This window comes from Tachyglossus aculeatus, chromosome 2, assembly GCF_015852505.1.
Source record: "Tachyglossus aculeatus isolate mTacAcu1 chromosome 2, mTacAcu1.pri, whole genome shotgun sequence".
NCBI lineage: Eukaryota > Metazoa > Chordata > Mammalia > Monotremata > Tachyglossidae > Tachyglossus > Tachyglossus aculeatus.
In genome coordinates, this window is record NC_052067.1 from 127110487 (window position 1) to 127128065 (window position 17579).

Genomic DNA, 17579 nt, shown 5'->3' on the forward strand with positions numbered 1-17579 from the left:
CACCTCTCAGGGATACACCTGGGGAGTTTCCAGTACTCCATCAGTCCTGGCTATGGGAGGGAGAGTCAAGCAGATGCCTACCCATTCCATTCCTAGCTTGGGCAGTGGCTAGCGAGTGGAAGGCAATCTGCTATAATTCAAAACTTCCCCATGCTGAGCAGCATGGGAGAGAGCCGAGGGCAGAGACTCAAGTTTACTATGCGGAAGGTGGCAATGGTAAATCGCGTCCTTATTTTTACCAAGAAAACTCTAAGGATACACTACCAGAACAATTGCAGATGAAGAGTGGGGCATTCTGGGAGAGATGTGTCCGTGGTGTCGCTCTGGGTCAAAAACAATTCGACGGAATAAGACAAAACAAAGTGCCTACTATGTACCAGGCACAGTTCTAAGTGCTGGAGTAGACACAAGCTAATTAGGTCAGACACAGTCCCTGTCCCACATGGTGCTTGCAGTCTAAGTGTCCAGAAGTTTGCAACTCCCTCCATGCCTCCCACCATAATATCCCATAACCTATCCCTGAGGAGAGTAACAGGAAGATTTGAGACAGATTACTCTGAGCCAGAAGTGATGCCACAGACCTGATGTGATACTACCATTTTAAACTGTTAGCATTCTTTATCTATGAAGATAGAACTCTAAGCGAAAACTGTCAATGAAGTGTAGTTTCCCATTGAAAATAATTCAAAGTGCACTGATGTTTTCCCCAGATTCCCCCCAAATCAACCAAAAGAATTTAAATACACTGAAGGCCGTTAAAAATGCAATAAATAGTGATATGATCAAATGGCAATGTAAATAGGTTTCTAGTTCAAGATTTTGAATAAGATGTTCTATGTGGACATGTAAATACAATACTTAATTTTGGAAGAGTTTTCTTTCACATCCTATTCAACAAAAAGACATCCATTTGCTAACAGAGTTGCCATTATTTATGCCAAATAGAGTGATTAAAGTACATTTCGATTTAGCAGAGATAGTGACATCTATCAAATCAACCAAAGTACTCCAGAAATACTCCCCCTTTAGACTGTTAAATAGTTGCAGGCAGGGAACATGTCTAACAACTCTGTTATATTTATACTCTTCCAATCACTTAATACAATGCTCTGTGTGCCGTAAATGCTCAATACCTCTGATTGACTGATTGAAAAAGAGAGTAAGGGAAATGATAAGCCAAGAAAAACTCTGTACGATCATTTAGATGTGAGAGCGCACTGAATTTATGATGATGGAGTGTCCCATTGGACATGATGGATGAGTTTTAGTTCTGAGAATTCCTGAAGTAACACCTGGATTCTCTGATGTCCACTCAGTGGGAGTGATGAAGGCAATTATTTTCATAGCTTTGTGAGATAGATTTGCAGCCCCAATTAATCCATCAATCAGTGGTATTTATTGAGCGCTCATCATGTGCAGGACACTGTTCAGGTCTCTGACAAGAGTTGGGGTGAAAAAACATCCAATATGATAGACGTATCCCTCTGATCACCTTCCAGGAGAGGAGGCAGCAGTGCCAAGGAGTCTGCCTTTAATTTGGTCTAGAAAACTGAGAAGAACTGGGAAGAACTGGAACATATTGGCCTTGAATGTGATTTAACATACTCAACCACTTGGCCCTGCTTGTCGAGGTTGCTAATTCATTATCACCATGCTATTATGCGCTGTGTCCACTTCTGAGAGTTGGGTTTTGCATAAGAATTTCCTCCTGTATTTTGTTTTGTGAGATCCTTGAGGACAGGGTCTCTGCCTCCTCATTTTTACTGTACTTTTTTCCAGCACCCAGGACACTGCATGGTACAATTTGGTTGGCTTAGCAAAAAACTGTGGTGATAGTGCTGATTATGAGAATGACCTCTGGACAAACTCAGTAAATACGATTGAATGAATGAATGAATGAATGACACTGTAGTTGGCTGTGCATATTTTTTTTTGCTTCCGTCACTTGCTTTGTCAGTCATATTTGATTGTGATTATTTATGTCTGGCCTGTCTCCTCCTTTCTCCAGCTTCTGCCTGGAACGCTCTTGCCTTTCCTCTCTACCAAACCAGACTTTCTTCCCTCCTCACTTCAAAATTCTGTGCAAAACTCACATCCAAGATGCCTCCCTAGACTTACTCTACCTACAGTCTCTCATTCCGATTTCCTAGTAACATCCTTAGTTAGAATTATTCCTAGGATGAGCTCTTAAGACTGTTATACATTTGCATGCATGCTGCACTTTTATGAAAGTGTCAGCTTACTCTTAAATTCCCTAAAAAAGTACTGTATGACAGTAGGAAATTTATATACTAGCAAATTAATACATTTTTTTAAACAGAACCAAGAAGCAGCATGGAGTGGTGGAGAGAGCAAAGGCCTGGGAGTAAGAAGGTAATAGGTTCTAATACTGGCACCACCACTTGTCTGCAGTGTGACCTTGGGCAAGTCACTTCACTTTGCTGTGCCTCAGTTACCTCATCTGTAAAATGGGGATTAAGATTGTGAGCCCCATATGGGATAGGGACTGTGTCCAACCAGATTTGTTTGTCTTCACCCTAGAGCTTAGTATAGTGCCTGGCACACAGTGAGCACTTAACAAATACCATTATTATTATTATCATTATTATAAATCTTAGATTGTGAGCCCCTCACGGGACAGGGTTCCAAGTTGAATTCCCTCCTGGGTAATTTTCTCCCAGCACTTATTTCAATAAGTGCTTAATAAGTACTATGACTACTATTACAAAGAAAATGATATTGACAAATAAAAATAGCTCTATTAATTTTTGGCTGTACCAGGTTACAAGCCCTCTCAGGGTCAAACCTGGAGAGTTTCCAGTCCTCTGCCAGTCTCGGCTATGGGAGGGAGAGTCAAGCAGAAGAGCACGGGCTTTGGAGTCAGAGCTCATGGGTTCAAATCCCGGCTCCGCCAACTGTCAGCTGTGTGACTTTGGGCAAGTCACTTAACTTCTCTGTGCTTCCATTACCTCATCTGTAAAATGGGGATTAAAAACTGCGAGCCGCCCATGGGACAACCTGATAACCTTGTAACCTCTCCAGCACTTAGAACAGTGCTTTGCACATAGTAGGCTCTTAACAAATACCATTATTATTATTATTATTATTATTATTACCCATTCCATTCCTAGCTTGGGCAGTGGCTAGTGAGTGGAAGGCAGCCTGCTACAAGTCAAAACTCACCTGTGCAGGGCAGCAGCAGCATGGGAGAGAGTTGAACGTGGAGACTGTAGTTTACTGCACGGAAGGCAGCATTGGTAAACCACTTCCATATTTTGACCAAGAAAACTCTCTGGATACACTACCAGAGTGACTGCAGATGGAGAGCGGTGTGTTCGGGGAGAGATGTGTCCATGGTGTCGCTATGGGTCGAAAATGACTCGACAGCATTAAACAAGACCTGGTTACAAGGCAGAAACCCTGTAGGGCCAAGGCAAGTGGCTCAAGATTAGGGGAAAGAAGGAGGCAGAGAAAAGAGAGAAACTCCAAAGACACATACAGACAGAAATGGACAGACATTAAAACCTCTATCATTCATAGATACACCCCATAGCTATGCTCACCGAGATGATTTTCCTTCAGAAAGCTGGTCATTACATCCCGGCTCTGCCAATTGTCAGCTGTGTGACTTTGGGCAAGTCACTTAACTTCTCTGTGCCTCGGTTACCTCATCTGTAAAATGGGGATGAAGACTGTGAGCCCCACATGGGACAACCTGATCACCTTCTAACTTCCCCAGCACTTAGAACAGTGCTTTGCACATAGTAAGCACTTAATAAATGCCATTATTATCATTATTATTTGCTGCAGAATGAGACACAGCTGACTCTGCATTTCACCGACACCTCCTGGAATCTTGATGTTGTTATTATTCCAGATTGGGATTTGCCGTGCATGGAGATTAGGAGCAGAGCAACTCAACCAGAAACTCTGGAGAGCTATCAGTTCCTCTCTATGGAAGCCCTGTTAGGTGGGAGGAAGTTTCTGGGCAGCTAGGGGAAATGGATCTGACTGACTCTGTTTCTTCTTCTTCTTCTTTCTTCTTCTTTCTTCTTTCTTCTTTCTTCTTTCTTCTTCTTCTTCTTCTTCTTTTCTACTTTTTCTTCTTCTTCTTCTTCCTTCTTCCTTCTTCTTCTTCTTCTTCTTCTTCCTCTTCTTCTTCTTCTTCTTCTTTCTTCTTCTTCTTCTTTCTTCTTCTTCTTCTTCCCTGCAGGGGTCAGTTATCTTCCTCAGTTCACTGTCTCATAAGAGTGACTGTGAGTGACTTTTAGACTGTGAGCCCACTGTTGGGTAGGGACTGTCTGTATATGTTGCCAACTTGTACTTCCCAAGCGCTTAGTACAGTGCTCTGCACACAGTAAGCGCTCAATGAATACAATTGATTGATTGATTGTGTGTTTGCTTACCCACCCTTAGAGTGGGCATTACACTGCAATTCATTGTTTATCTGATTATATTAAGCAGCGTGGCTCAGTGGAAAGAGCGTGGGCTTCAGAGTGAGAGGTCAAGGGTTCTAATCCCGGCTCCGCCACTTATCAGCTGTATGATTTTGAGCAAGTCACAACTTCTCTGTGCCTCAGTTACCTCATCTGGAAAATGGGGATTAAGACTGTGAGCCCCATGTGGGACAACCTGATTACCTTGTGTCTCCCCAGCGCTTATAACGGTGCTTTGCACATAGTAAGCACTTAATAAATGCCATCATTATTATTAAGCACATAACAAATACCAAAATCATTATTATTATTATTTACTGAGCACTTGGATGGTGCAGGCTACTGGGAGGGTAAAATAGAAATGTTTCTATGAATCTATTGGTTTTGCATTCTCTAGTAGGTTCTAATTTTTTTTAAACCATCATGCGTTCTCCTTTTATGAATCAGTAAAGTACTTAAATGATATTTTTCATTGACTGGCTAGCCAAGTGAAGGATGGGATTGACAATCTAATTTTTGTTTGCTTGTTTGTTTGTTTCACTAATAAAGTCTTTACTGGTATTCCTGATTCTTATTTCCAGTTCATAGATTAGCCCACTATACTATATACACAGCATACCAGAATCTCTTACGGTTTAAAAGCATGTGCAATTAATTAAAAAAAAAAACAGAGAGAACATTAAATCTTCCCAGCTATTCTATACTATTCAACTAATAAACAGTAAAATAAAATTCCCGTTCTCTCTTGTCATTGTGCCACATCAACTACAGCTATGTGTCCTTTTTGTACAATTTATCACTAACTGTTATAACATAAACCATTTCCATATGGCTTCTCCTGGCATGAAGAAGCTTGTTAACATCACCAGCTGACAATGTGTCTCAGTTTCTCAACTCCATTTTCCACAAGAATGAGGCAAGGAGGAATAAAGAATAAATAACGAGTGAAAGGAATAAAAATCCAATAATAGAAAGGGAAATCTGTCCATTGTAAATTTTATGCATGCCCTCACTTACATGTTGTTTACATTTCGGTATTTTTAATATAAATCCCTGAGATTCAGTCCTCTAAGGGTCTTCAGTGCATATGTGTTTACATTACATTAAAAGAGCCTACAAATTTTAATTTAAAAAAATTAAAGTTGGGAAGACTGGAAAAATATTTTGAAATACATGTGCTTCTGAAAGCGTACTAGGCCAAACTCCCTAATTCCAGGAGCAAAAATGAAATGCTTTTCTGTCATTATTTTACCTAAGATTTCTCTGCCTTGATATTAGGAGAATAGGTGCTATAAAAATGATAGTACATATCACAAAGAGAGCTTGTTCAGCTTTCGTTACACTGAAATACTACTTTGTTTACAAGATTTCAGCTCTACAAATCCACATCAATTATTAAATATTGTGTTCACTGCCTCAACTAGGATGGCATTTTATAAATAAAATAAGGGATTCGATTTACTTTAGAGAGGCTAAAATATTAATTACTGTCCCATACTAATAAACTGCTACAGTACTCCATCCCAACCTACCTTGGATCGTATAATCATAATATAACTACAAAAGAAAAGGAAGCAATCCCAAATCCATTATTTTTAACCCTTGGAAATGTAAAGTTGGAGTTTCCTATTTCATGATCTAATGGGACAGATTAGGCAATAGTGAGAACCTCCACTCCAGAGGGTCAAAGTGCTAATTCATTCATTCATTCATTCGTATTTATTGAGCACTTACTGTGTGCAGAGCACTGTACTAAGCGCTTATGAGAACAGCTGCCAAGTGCAAAATGAAGATGACTGCATGGGGCCATTGTGACAGCAAACACTGACCAGTCCCTGCATGCTAAATACAATGCCCAGTGAGGTTAGGTTGGTGGATTTAATTGTTCTTAAAATTTGCATTGTGGCAAACTGTCAGTGTTTATCTCATCTTGATCTCATCTTTATATATATATATATATATATATATATATATATATATATATTTGTGTAAGTCCTCTCCCCCGCCCTACCTCCTTCCCCTCCCCACAGCACCTGTATATATGTTTGCACAGATTTATTACTCTATTTTACTTGTACATATTTACCATTCTATTTGGTTAATGATAATACATTGATGGCATTTATTAAGAGCTTACTATGCACAAAGCACTGTTCTAAGTCCTGGGGAGTTTACAAGGTGATCAGGTTGCCCCATGGGGGGCTTACAGTCTTAATCCCCATTTTAAAGATGAGGGAACTGAGGCACAGAGAAGTTAAGTGACTTGCCCAAAGTCACACACCTGACAATCGGTGGAGCCAGGATTTGAACCCACAACCTCAGAATCCGTGCTCTTTCCACCGAGACATGCTGCTTTCTATTTGTTCTGATGATTTGACACCTGTCCACATATTTTGTTTTGTTTTCTGTCTCCCCCTTCCAGACTGTGAGCCCGTTGTTGGGTAGGGACCGTCTCTATATGTTGCCAACTTTACTTCCCAAGTGCTTAGTACAGTGCTCTGCACACAGTAAGCTCTCAATAAATATGATTGAATGAATGAATGAATTTATGTTTTTTATCTTTTATTTTATGTTCAAGTGAGAAGCAGCGTGGCTCAATGGAAAGAGCCCGGGCTTGGAAGTCAGAAGTCATGGGTTCTAATCCTGGCTTTGCCACTTGTCTGCTGTGTCACCTTGGGCATGTCACTTCACTTCTCTGTCCCTCAGTTCCCTCATCTGTAAAATGATGACTAAGACTGAGCCCCATGTAGGACAACCTGGTTTACCTTGTATCCCCCCAGTGCTTCGAACCGTGCTTGGCACATAGTAAGCACTTAACAAATACCAAAATTCTTATTATTATTATTATCATTATTTTTAATACAGTGCTTTGTACAAAGTAAGCACTCAGTAAATACAACTGGTTCATTCAGTTCATAAAAGTTTTATGTTAGTCTCTTTTTTTTCACATTTGATTAGAGTAGATGGGTTTTGTGTCTGATTCTTTCCCATCACATTGCCAACAAAGAAGAGCAGGGCTGTGTAATATTTGATCGTATTTATTGAGCACTTACTGTGTGCAGAGCACTGTAATAGCGACAGGCAGTTCAACATGATCTACAGAGTTTTGTTTTAAGTCACAAGGAATCCAGAAACTGGGTTGGAATACCATTATTTATTACTTATTACTCTATTTATTTATTTATTTATTTATTTTGCTTGTACATATCTATTCTATTTATTTTATTTTGTTAATATGTTTGGTTTTGTTTTCTATCTCCCCCTTCTAGACTGTGAGCCCACTGTTGGGTAGGGACTGTCTCTATATGTTGCCAACTTGTACTTCCCAAGTGCTTAGTACAGTGCTCTGCACACAATAAATGCTCAATAAATACGATTGATTGATTGATTGATTGATTGTGAGTCTCTGGGATACTCCATTAGATGGGTTTGGTGCAACATGGAGAATCCTTGAGTAACTCATTCAGGAGTTCTTAAATGATGACTGTGTTATAGGTAAGCCTTCTCTGATTTCCATAGCCCCATCACCCTAATACTACTACTACTACTACTACTAATAATAATAATAATAATAATAATAATAATAATAATAATGGTATTTGTTAAGTGCTTATTATGTGCCAGGCACTGTACTAATCACAGGGATGGATTCAAGCAAATTGGGTTGGACACAGTCCCCTGTCCCACGTGGGGCTCACAATCTCAATCCGGATTTTACAGATGAGGCAACTGAGGCACAGAGAAGTGAATTGAATTGCCCCAGGTCACACTGCAGACAAGTGATGGAGGTGGGATTAGAACCCATGACTTTCTGATTCCCAGGCCCGGGTTCTAGCAACTAGGCCATGCTGCTTCTCCTACTCTCCACCCCCATTCCGGTCCATAGTCGTTGAACACCTTGTATGCCTTGACAGCCATTACTTCCTCTATACATTTCTTGAAAAAGCAGATTAAGGTTCTCAGTACTTCCTCCAAAGTCACCAGTCACCTCCTTAGAGCCAAGTCCAACCAGATCTACTGGGTACCAGTCCTCCTTGATCTTTTGTCTGCTTTCAACACTGTGGGTCATTCCTTATTCAATCAATAATATTTATTGAACACCTACTATGTGCAGAGCACTGTACTAAGCTCTTGGGAGAGTACAGTACAACAGAATTAGCAGATATATTCCCTGCCCATAACGAGCTCACAGTCTAGATGGGGAAACAGTGTTTGATTTCACTAACATTCGCAAAAAGGGGATGAAGACTGTGAGCCCCATGTGGGACAAGGACTGTGTCCAACTTGACTTGCTTGTACCTTCCTCAGAGCTTAGTACAGTGGCTGATACATTGTCAGTGCTTAACAAATATCACAAGTATTAATGGATGGATACCACTTTCTAAAGCTTGTAGAAACCTGCGCTGTAGTATACAAATCAAACCAATGTGAGACCAACCCTTTTATGTATCTTTATGGTATACCATAGAAGCAGTGCGGCTTAGGGGAAAGAGACTGGGCTTGGGAGTCAGAGGTCATGGGTTCTAAACCCGGCTCCTCCACTTGTCTGTTGTGTGACCTTGGGCAAGTCACTTAACTTCTCTGGGTTTCAGTTCCTCATCTGTAAAATGGGGATTAAGACTGTGAGCCCCACATGGGACAATCTGCTTACCTTGTATCTACCCCAGCGCTTAGAACAGTGCTTGGAACATAGTAAGCCCTTAACAAATACCATAAAAAGTATTATTGTTATCTCTAAAGATATTATGTCATCAGCAGAGCTGTGAAGAATAAAGACAGCTGCATGGTCATGACAGGAATCCTGAAAAGACTGCAAGTACATTTCAATGGCTTCAACATGCTTCCCAGTATTGAAGATGAGAGCTGCCAAATAATGCAGAACCTTCCAAAATATGAAGTGGGATTTGTCCCAGCAATTGAGAAAGTGCCTGCAGCACAGCCATGAAAAATGGAAAAGTCCCTGGCCCCTGATTGGCATGATTGCTGAGCTCTACAAGCCCTCCACTCATTCATTGATTCAATGCTATTTATTGAACGCTTACTGTTTGTGCAGCACTGTACTAAGCACTTGGGAGAGTATGATATGATAATAAACAGACACATCACCCTGTTTAAGCCCTTACACAAGCTTTTCTTCAACATGGACCACTGAGGAAACATCGAGAGACCTCAAGGATATCAGTCGTCTTCAAGAAGCAAAGTGAAAGATCAGATTATGGCAATACTCAAGGTAGCACATTACTTTCCAGCTCTGACAAGATCCTAGCCAGAATCCGCCTGGATTGGATGCTAAAGAGTATCTATCAATAGTATTTATGGAGTGCTTACTGAGTGCAGAGCACTGTATTAAGCTTTTGGGAGAGTAGAATACAACAGAGTAACAGGCTTATTCCCCCTACAGTGAGCTTACAGTCTAGAGGGGGAGACAGGCATTAATATCAATAAATACGTTATGGATATGTAGATAAGTGCTGTGGGGCTGAGGTGGAGATGGTGAATAAAGGGAGCAAATCAGGATGACCCAGAAGGGAGTCGAGGGAGAGGAAGTAAGGGCTTAGTCAGGGAAGGCCTCATGGAGGCTTTTAGACTGTGAGCCCACTGTTGGGTAGGGACTGTCTCTATATGTTGCCAACTTGTACTTCCCAAGTGCTTAGTACAGTGCTCTGCACACAGTAAGTGCTCAATAAATACGATTGATTGATTGATTGATTGATTGGAGGAGATGTGTCTCATATCATCAACCAAATGCTGCCTGAATCATGATGTGGCTTTTGGCCACACAATGCTAAGTGGACATGATCTTTGCTGAAAGTCTTATGCACAAAAAGTGCAGGGAACGGCACTAAGATATCTAGACAGATTTCATAAACTTCACAAAAATTTGCCATCATACATAGATCAGCGCTCTGGAAATGACAAAGCCAATCCGGTTGCCCTCAAAAGTTCATCAAGATTCTGACACTACATCATAATAACAATTGTGGTGTTTAATAAACAATGACTATGTGCCAGGCACTGTAATAAGCATGGGGGTAGATATAAAATAATAGACACTGGACTCCTTGTCTCAATCCCCATTTTCCAGATGTGGTATCTGAGGCACTGAGAAGTGGTGACTTACCAAATGTCTTATAGGAGACAAGTGGTGGAGCTGTGATTAGAACCCAGGACCTCCTGACTTCCAGGCCCACTAGGCCACGCTGCATGGCTGCCCAGATCAGAGCCGAGTGTGCATTGCCTGATCCATTCCCCATTGCCAATGAAGTAAAGCACGAATAATAATAATAATAATAATAATAATAATGATGGCATTTGTTAAGTGCTTACTATGTGCAAAGCACTGTTCTAAGCGCTGGGGGGATACAAGGTGATCAGGTTGTTCCACGTGGGGCTCACATTCTTCAGGCCCATTTTTACAAATGAGGTAACTGAGACTCCGAGAAGTTAAGTGACTTGCCCAAGGTCACACAGCAGACACGTGGCGGAGCCGGGATTTGAACCCATGACCTCTGACTCCAAAGCCCGTGCTCTGTCCACTGAGCCACGCTGCTGCAGTGTGTCTGGTCCTGTTCACCTTATTTTATATAGCCGGTCTGGAAGATATTAGAGACCTACATGAAGGTGCTAGACTATGCCTCAGTGTCTAAGAAACTCTTCCAGTGCAAAATTTGAGTATCCTTCGAGACAGTCATTCAGTAGTGGCCCTAAGCAGATCCATTCATTCCATTGTACTTATTGAGCACTTACTGTGTGCAGAGCACTGTACTAAGTGCTTAGCACTGATGACTCTGCTCTAGAAGCACAACCTCAAGAATGACATAAAAATGGCTGTAAACTACTTCACCAAATCAGTCAGGCAATCCAGGCTGGTAGTAAGTCTGAAGATAAGTTTGGTGATGTGATAATAATAATACTAACTGTGGCATTTGTTAAGCACCTACTATGTGCCAGGCACTGTACTAAGCTCTAGGGTGGATACAAGCAAATCAGGCGGGACACAGTCCCTGTCCCATGTGGGGCTCACAGTCTCAACCCTCATTGTACAGATGAAGTCACTGAGGCACAGAGAAGTGAAATGACTTGCCCTAGGTCACACGGCAGACAAGTGGTGGAGCTGGGATTAGAAACCAAGACTTTCTAATTCCCAGACCTGTCCTAGGGCAGTCATACAGTCAACCAAATACTTATCTGGACAACAGGAAGCTAAATTTTGTCCTAGGATTTTATTACCTAGGTAGTTCCCTAACTGACAATACGAAGATGGACAAGGAAGTAGAAAACAAAATCAAGAAGGCTGGTATATTCTTTGGAGAAGATAGTCAAACCGATTGTGTTGGGACGTAGCATTTAACCAAAGACAAACCAAAGTTCTACAGAGCTGTAATGTTGTCCAGTCTTCTCTATGGCTGTAAGACCTAGGTCCGTGTACACGGATACTACATCTGACTGCTTGAATAAGCAGTTTCTATCAGTAACTATTTATGGGATACACTCAATATCAAATAGCAATGCAGGGCCATATAAAACCAAGTTGTGGAACAAAGTTGGCCTTTTCAAATTGAAAATGTGCTCAAACCCAACACAGTTATGCTTGGTGGAAAATGTGGGCCAAATTAATGACAGCAGGATATCCCAACGGTTGCACAGAGAGCTGAAATTGGGAAACGAAGAGCAAAGAGGGCAAATGAAACATCTTCAGGACCCGATGAAACAAATCCTCAGGCTCCACTGCCTCCCATCTGAAAACTGGGAGTCACTTCCTGAGGATAAAGGAGAAGGGAATGGTTCTTTATGCACAAAAGTATCCTAAGGAAGAAAGAGAAAACAGCTCCAAGCCCTCCCTCTCTCTCTCTCTCTCTCTCTCTCTCTCACACACACACACACACACACACTCTCTCTCTCACACACACACACACACTCATAGGATAATTTCATCATCTACGGTGTTTTCTTCAAAGGCGAAAGACCGTACACATATATTCATTCATTCATTCATTCAATCGTATTTATTGAGCACTTACTGTGTGCTGAGCACTATACTAAGCACTCGGGAAGTCCAAGTCGGCAACATATAGAGACGGACCCTACCGAACAACGGGCTCACAATCTATAAGGGGAAGACAGACAACAAAACAAAACAAGTAGACAGGTGTCAAAACCGTCAGAATAAATAGAATTATAGTTATATGCATATGCTGTAAGTATGTACATTTCTGTTTTGAGGAACGTAAAGTATTCTCCATTACATTAGGACTTCTTCCAGGTGAAGGGATCATATCTTATTCTTCATTTGAATGTTCCAGTGCACCCAGTACACTGTACCGTCCATAAATACTCTAGACTGAGTGATTGTAGATAAGATTGTAGACTAGCTCTTTATAGGCAGGGATCACGACTATCATTTCTATAATAATAATAATAATAATGGCATTTGTTAAGTGCTTACTATGTGCGAAGCACTGTTCTAATATTATTGTACTTGCTCAAACTCTTAGTATAGTACTCTGAACACAGTAAGCAGTCAATACCATTGATGGATTGACTAATAAGAGTGCTGTGAAAAACTAAACGTGTACTATATTTATGTAATTTAATTTTTAGGAATTGTTTAAAGCATTTGTTTTTGCAGCTCATGTCTGTTAACAAGAATGTTTCACTATAACCATGAGCTTGATTGTTATCATTCAGTGCCCATAGGAACTTGATATAGTTTTATTTTATAAAGAAAAGTCCAAAATTTAAGGAGGTCTGGTGAGTCACCCAGGTAAATCCACAGTAGTCACAGAAAAGCAAGGAATAGAGCCACTCAGTTGATTTCCCTTCCATGGAGGCATTTAGGCTGGGTTTCCTGGAAAAGCTAGCAGGCAACACATCTGCACTCATTTTAAATGTTAATGTCCACACGGAGTCAGCCTTGTGTAGAGACCACCGGGGTTTAGAATATTCATCTTAAATCCGCCAAAGCATCTCTGCCATTCTCTCCATCCCAGGTTGAAAACAATCATTTCGTTTTGGAAATCAAACATGCGTAGGAAACACTGATTGCAGTTAGAGATGGGCAAAGGCATTTTTCAAAATTAGAATTCCAGGAAAGTGGGCAGGGGCTTGAATTCCGTGAATGGCTGGAAAAAAAAAAAAAGAAATGGATGTGTTTAAGACAAACATTTAAATCACATTTGGGAGGTCTGCCCTTCGAGTGGAATTCATTTAACTAAGAAACATGTTAACCATTTAAAATAAATCAGAAACACAGACACTGCTGCAAATGTGAGCCCAGAATGATTGTACAATCATTATCATCCTTCATTAAGCCTCTTTAATCTTCTGTGTCCCCTTATCTGGAGACATACTGTACCTGTGTTTAAACACATTTTCCATCTAGACTTCCATCCCCGAGGTGTTACATAAATTCATAAATTCTTTTCTATCTAAAATGTAATATCCTGAAAGGTAGAAACCAGCTTCTCTTACAAGGAAATGGTACTTAATTGATAAATCGCTAAAGAAGTTGTCAGCTGTGTTTTGGGTAACTACAAGACCAAAGTCAAGCTGACCCATATATTATAACCTTTTAAGGGAATGAGGAGTAAGGCAACTGTTTGTAGTTTCAAGAATGAAGAATGACTGTGCCATAACCTCAAAGTCAATGTAGCAGAATAGTTTATTTTTATCTTTTTCTTTTAGGCCACGTTCTTGACTTTACCTTTATTTTTTATGGTCTGCATGTTCTTAGAGTGATTTTATAAAGGTGATCTTTCACCAAACCCATAAAATCCAGCAAATTAGCAGTCTGGTATTGTGGACAGTGGATCCCTTCATAAATCTCTCACGGAGATTCTATTTTGATCATGTTATCTGGTTATTAACAGAAAAAATAATTCTCTGGACTCAAGGTTGGCTCTCCTCAGTCAAATGACAGATAGCATTGGATTATGTGAAGTGTTTGATCATGATAATAATGTAGATCCTGAAAATTCCTCTCCACAGTACCCCGGAGTATTGAAAAGAATGTGTGTAACAATGGAACCAGGACCATCCAAATGATAGATCCCAGGGACTGTCTTTTTCTACCCTGAGAAATGAAATGCCTGGAATGAAGCAATTGGAATAAATAATAATGATAATAATAATGATGGCATTTATTAAGCGCATACTGGCCAGGCAGCTTTGAGATTTACTAATTAAATGCAAAGTAAAGATTTAGTTGCACCAAGTAATCACCAATACTATAATCCAGAGTAGATACTGTATTTTGATATTCATTTTAGGCTTTTTAAGTGAAATGTTTTGATTTTTAAAAATTCCACTTAGGATTAGACTACAGTTTAAATGTTCAGTAGAATTTGTCGATATTAAGTTTATGAAGGTGAAATGAAAGATTTTCAATGTCTCTGTCTTGTGGCACTCTAAAATAATAGCGCCTTTATTCTACCTCTAGACTGTAAGGTCCTTGTGGGCAGGGGACTTGTCTGCTAACTGTTTTATTGAACTCTTCCAAGTGCTTAGTTCAGTGCTCCACACATAGTAGGCACTTAGTAAATGTGATTAATTGATACCCCTAGTTTGACAATTCACTTGGAACTGGATAATAACATATGGCATATTCAATTATAATAATGAGAATTATAATGGTAATTTTTAAGCGCTTACTATGTGCCTGGCACTGTACTAAGGGCTAGAATGGATACAAGCAAATCAGCGCTTAGAATATTGCTTGGCATATAGTAAGTGTTTAACAAATACTATAAAAAAAAGAAAAATTAGTTTGGACACAGTCCCTGTCCCACGTGGAGCTCACAGTCTTAATCCCTGTTTTACAGATGAGGTCACTGAGGCCCAGAGAAGTTAAGTGGCTTGCCCAAGGTCACACAGGCAACAAGTGGCAGAGCCAGGATTAGAACTCACGTCCTCTGACATCCAAGCCCGTGCTCTTTCCACTAAGCCACACTGCAGAAGCTAAGTGATTTGCCCAAGGTCACACAGCAGACAAGTCGTGGAGCTGGGATTAGAACCCACTGCCTTCTGAATTCCAGGCTCATGGCCTATACACTACTCCATGCTGCTTCTCATCTGATAGATTTTATTTTTGTCTTATGCTGTCGAGTTGTTTCCAACTCATAGCAACTCCCATCTCCCATCTCCATCTGCAATCATTATGGTGGTGGATCCATAGAGTTTTCTTGGTAAAAGTACAGAAATGGTTTACCATTTCCTCCTTCCACGCAGTCAACTAGAGTCTCCATCCTCACCTTGCTGGTTCAGTCTCTCATCATATCTTGACTGGATTACTGCATCAGCCTCCTTTCTGATCTCCCATTCACCTGTCTCTCCCCGCTTCGGTCTATACTTCACTCTGCTGTCTGGTTATCTTTCTACAGAAATGCTCTGGGCATGTCACTCCCCTCCTCAAAAATCTCCAGTGGTTGCCTATCAACCGTCGCGTGAAGCAAAAACTCCTCACTGTTTGCTTCAAAGGTCTCCATCACCTCGACCCCTCCTACCTCACCTCCCTTCTTTCCTTCTACAGCCCAGCCCATACGTTCTGCTCCTCTGCCGCTAACCTCCTCACTGTGCCTCGTTCTCGCCTGTCCTGTCGTCGACCACTGACCACGTCCTACCCTTGGCCTGGAATGTCCTCCCTCCTCACATCTGCCAAACTGGCTCTCTTCCCCTCTTCAAAGCCCTACTGAGAGCTCACCTCCTCCAGGAGGCCTTCCCAGACAAAGCCCCCCTTTTTCTCTACTCCTCCCTCCCTCCCCATGGCCCCTACTCTCTCTCTCTGCTCTACCCGCATCCCCCCCACAGCACTTGTGTATATTTGTACATATTTATTACTCTATTTTATTAATGATGTGTATATATCTATAATTCTATTTATCTATTTTGATGGTATTGATGCCTGTCTACTTGTTTTGTTTTGTTGTCTGTCTCCCCCTTCTAGACTGTGACCCCATTGTTGGGTAGGGATTGTATCTGTTGCCAAAGTTTACTTTTGAAGCACTTACTACAGTGCTCTGCACACAGTAAGCACTCAATAAATATGATTGAATTAATTGAATGAATGACTCTCTCCCCTGCCACTGCTGCCCAGCACAGGTGAGCACAGGTAAGACTGGCAGAGTACTGGAAACTCTCTAGGTGTGATCCCGAGAGGGAGATATGTATCTATATCTATATACATATAGATAGCTATATATAGATATGCATGTAAACTGCCAGTAAAAGGAAACACACACACACACACAATATATATATATATATGTATACATGTTAAACAGATACATATACCTCCCTGCCCCATAGCACTTATGTATATATGTATATCTATAATTCTATTTATTTATATCGATGCCTATTTCCTTTACTGATGTCAGTCTCCCCACCTCTAGACTCTATGCCCATTATGGGCAGGGACTGTCTCTCTTCATTGCTGTATTGTACATTCCAAGTGCTTAGTACAGTGCTTTGCACTCAGTAAGCACTCAATAAATATGATTAAATGAATAAATGTCTGTCTCACCCTGTAGACTGCAAGCTCCTTGTGGGCAAGGAACGTATTTACCATCTCTGTTGCACTGTGCTCTCTCAAGTGCTTATCACAGTGCTCTGAACACAGTAAGCACTCAATAAATACTATTGATTGATTGATTAATATCTCATGTCAGGGGGGATTGCCCTGACCCCTCCACATTCTTTCTCCTGGTCCGTGAAATCAAGAAATCAGGAACACACTTCACCAAGCAGTTGCTAAGGATAGTGGGTGCAATCTGTAGACACAGAATCAAATTCCTCAGCTGCTGACACTCCCGTGCCCTCGACCATTGCATAAACAATTGCGGATGGCTCTTAAGGGCAGGGAACGTGCCTGTTAATTCTGTTGTACTGTACTCTCCCAAGTGCTTAGTGCAGTGCTCTGGACATAGTAAGCACTCAATAAATATTGTTGATTGATTAATTGAAGGCATGAATGTTGGCTCTACTGAAGTTGGGATTTTTTTTGACCTTGTAAAATGAGTGAAAGTGAGCATCTAAACAAAAATGAACCACAGAAAGGAACAAGAATGCATCTACCAACTCTGTTGTACTGTACGCTCCAAAGTGCTTAATTCAGTGCTATGCTCACAGAAAGTGCTAAATAGGATT

At 40.8% G+C, this 17579-nt stretch overlaps 1 non-coding gene across 1 annotated transcript; it reads left to right on the plus strand.

The window, feature by feature from the left end:
• Positions 1-138, plus strand: LOC119924825. Its single transcript, XR_005449515.1, has one exon. It is a non-coding gene; the product is annotated as a small nucleolar RNA SNORA7 (small nucleolar RNA).
• The last annotated feature ends 17441 nt before the right edge of the window (positions 139-17579 follow it).